Source organism: Elaeis guineensis, chromosome 10 (genome assembly GCF_000442705.2).
Source record: "Elaeis guineensis isolate ETL-2024a chromosome 10, EG11, whole genome shotgun sequence".
Lineage (NCBI taxonomy): Eukaryota > Viridiplantae > Streptophyta > Magnoliopsida > Arecales > Arecaceae > Elaeis > Elaeis guineensis.
In genome coordinates, this window is record NC_026002.2 from 37,289,873 (window position 1) to 37,293,727 (window position 3,855).

General features: G+C 43.5%; 1 pseudogene; it reads right to left on the reverse strand.

Moving 5' to 3' along the window:
• Nucleotides 1-883: 883 nt before the first annotated feature.
• On the reverse strand, nucleotides 884-3,548 carry LOC105052419 (uncharacterized; annotated as a pseudogene).
• Nucleotides 3,549-3,855: the final 307 nt, after the last annotated feature.

A 3,855-nucleotide genomic window follows, 5' to 3' on the forward strand; every position in this document is an offset into this window, starting at 1 on the left:
TATGCTTGCGGGGAGGTAATAGAGCTAAATCTTCATAGTAGGATATTTATGATTTTAGAATCTTATGTAATCATCTATGATTCAAATCTTCATAGTAGGAGATTTATGATTCTGTGTAATCTTGTATTAATAGTAGAATCATTGTGTAATTATCTATGATTCTGTGTAATCTTGTATAATCATTTGTAATCAGATTTATATCATCTATCCCTCTATTAAACATAGTAGACTCATCCTAATGAATATGGTGAGGTTTATAGAATTTTCTCTCCCAAATATTTTTCATGGACAAAAGAAGGCAACACCAGTGGAAGCTAGTAGTGGCGCTACAACTAAATTGAATGACTTCACATAAGTTTAGAACAGAAACCTCCATCCCTTCTCAATGGATGGACAAAGCAATGCACAAAGATGGGACGCTGCATCATGATCTCATCAATGAAATGCAAGCCTATCCAAGGAATCCAGAATATGCTCAACCTCCTTATCCTTCGATGGTACTACCATTCTCACTGAACTCAACTCCTCCCCAGCAAGCTCAAGCAAGGAATGCTTGTCCAGAGACAGAAACTTTTGTTCCATTCACAATACGAATTCCTAATCAAGCACCATGTCCCAGCATCAATGAAACGATCTCATTAACGAAAGGTAGAGCACCATGCAAGCATCACAAATCAAACAGATAACTGAAGGCAAACAAAGAACCTTGACAAAATACATGCATAATTATGAAACATAATTGAAAGAAATCAAGTTCTGGAAAACAAATTCTTCAAAATATATAAAAATACAACTTGAATTTTAATGATAACATAGAAAAGAATTGGATATCCAATTAGACTTCCAATATCAAGAAACTGTTACATATTGGACAAGTGTTACATCAGAACTTCTCAATCAATCTTATCATAAAAGAACTTACAGCCACGGTATCTAAAACTATCCAAGAAGACTCCAACAACTCATGAAAATACTCAGCTCCCTTTTCCTCAGCTGCTGTTCTAAAAGCAATTCCAAATGGGCCACCCTGGATAGCCCCAAGGCATGGCTTGCCACATACATCAACAATCAGAACCTTGTCAGGCTCTTGAACCAAGCAAGCACATATCAGAGGCTTCATCTTTGCACCTCTTTCCTTCAAGGCATCCATCAAAAAGTAGCAGAACTTGGTAAGAGCCTGAGGATGACCCAGCCACTCGGTGTCCACCGGGTCTTCGAGCTTTGCCCAGCGAAATTTTCTGCCACTTCTGATAAAACCAGTTTTGGTTATTGCAGAGCTCCCTCGCCTATGAATGGCCCTCTGTATCTCAATTGCACTCTGCATTCCCTTGCGAAGCCGATCAATATTGTTCAAAGACAAAGCAGAGTAAGCAACCCAAAATTGCTAGGCGGCGGGAGAATCTTTTGCTTCCACAAATGTTTCAAGCAATCTTGTGACTCCATACACTAGATCAGCAGCTGACACTTTCGAGCAATACCCATGCATTCTTAAGAAGCTACAGTAGTAGACCTCTGTCAGCCCATACTCAAGCAAGAACCGCTCGAACTCATCCTTCATTTTCTGCTTCACTTCCGCACTCATGTACTAAAATTTCTTGTGGCAGTCCACCTGAGGGAAACCCATTCTGGCAAGCAAAAGCTTTAGCTTATTCCAACCGTTGTCACTCCAAATCTTCAACTTGGTAGCTATATAGGAAGAGCAAAGCATTGAATCGAACAAATTCCACTCCCTCAGTAACATAAGCCGTGGTTCTATCTTCATTGGCAATTCGAGAATTTTCTGGTGCCTGGATTTTTGTACCAACCTTGAGTGTCACCGAGCTGTTTATATGCTGCTCGAGTTCCATTACCCCCACTATATACCTCTCATTTGTTAGCCTCTCATGCACAAACTGATCTGTGAGGGAGACAAAAGCTAACCAAAGTAACTCATTGGTGTTCTTTCTAAGAGAATGAGCTAATTCAAACATCAAACAACCAGAAGGCCTTCCATGGAAAATGCACGAGTTGTACTACTCGGCTTTCAGCTTCACAAAAAGCCTAACTGGATCTTCTTGCGACCCTCGAGAGACCCTTCGCTGTTTTCTGTTACCTCCATCTTCCTCCTCTTCATTCTCACTATCACTGTGTTCATCACTATCAGACGGACTCCTCATCATTGTTCAGGTCTGTCGCATTAGCCAGAGTGGAGACATCAAAATCGTAAGCGAAATCAGCCTGGTGCTCATCCTCCTGAGTGTGGAGAGCAACTACCCGATCATTCTGCTCACTGAGGTTGTGGAGGTGGATAGGCCAGTGGCTATCTATGACGAAGACACGAGCCTTCGGGCCAAGATTCGCCGGAGGTCACGGTGGCAGCCCCAGTTGATGAGAAGAAGAGAGGCGGGCTGATCAGATGACCGAAGATTAACGCCCGCAAGGTTTTCAATGTCACTGATGGAGGAGACGGTACACAAAAGTAACGAACGGAGTCGGACGAGAGGACGTGGGCTACGAGAAAATTTTCCTTGCAACGGTGATACCACGTCAAACTTATAACAATCCAATCAAAACTCATGAATCGGTGGAGCAGTATGGGTATCATCATAAAAATAGATGAAATACACGGTGTTGTGGATCGTATCTCAGTCTCGACAGTCTCGACTGTAACATCTGAGGCTCCAGCCGATCTATGGGAGATAGATGCCCATCAAATTACGGATATACGACAGATATAAAGGTTGCCAGACAACCCATTGAGTCAGCAACGACTATTAATTCCTCGGCCTTAGACAACCTATTTTAGCTCATCCTCGACTGATCTATTTTGGATCATCTGAGATCAACACGCACTCCATAATCTCCAGGACCTCGGCCTTGAACGATCTATCTCAACTCATCCGTAGCCGAGCTATGCTTTCCACCGACAGATCCATCTCTCTCTCTCCTAAATTAAAAAAGTCTGGATATAGTGAAATTCCTCTGCAATCGAATCTACTGTAAAAGAAAAATATCTCATCCAAATCAATCTACGTGATAAATCCAAAAGATTATCAAGACTCCGAGACGAATACGACTCTAACTCCTTCCCTATAAATAAAGAGGCTCTGGTACTCTCAAAGTAAGTTTTCAACTCTCTATTCTCTTCTTCTCATTGTTCTCCATCACCTAACTTGAGCATCAGAGAGTCTTCACCGGAGAACATACCTATGAGAACTTTTTGCAGGTATTCGAGCGGAGCTCTTATAGTAGTCTCTTCCTCGGCCATCACCACCTCGGCAACTGACCTCAGGCGGGGAGCTCAGGAGCAATATTTGGTACTGGAAAAAGGGTCTCGACTTATTTTGAGGTCCTATTTCGAGAGGAGAGAGCTCACCACCAGCCACCATGAAGACATGAAGGGATGCATCAAATGCATCATAATGCTCCAACGACAAGTAGGCCAACAACGTCTCACCGACTAATTCATCATCGCCATTGATCCAGGAGAACCCTCCACCAGCAGCACCGGTGGTCTCCCAGGACCAATATAACAGCCTTATCCAACAGGTGCAGGCTCTGTCAACCATAGTGAGAAAGATGTACCAGAATACAAAGCCTCGTCCCACCACAAAGAATCCACAATTGGTTAGAGAAAGATCGGCAGACCGACTTCTCCGTAGCCCAAGGGCAGGAGCCAATCGTCTTAGCCTCCTCAACAGCCCATCTCCGCACAGGTGAAAGCGATCGCCTACTCCGATCTCGAGGAAGGATTCGACATCAGGCCATCTCTCCCCTCATCACCGCCCAACCCAAGAAAATGACCTAGAAAGAAGGCTCCAGGAGATACAACTATAGATCGACGCACTGCAAGCCTTGCAGTGATCCAATGACGAC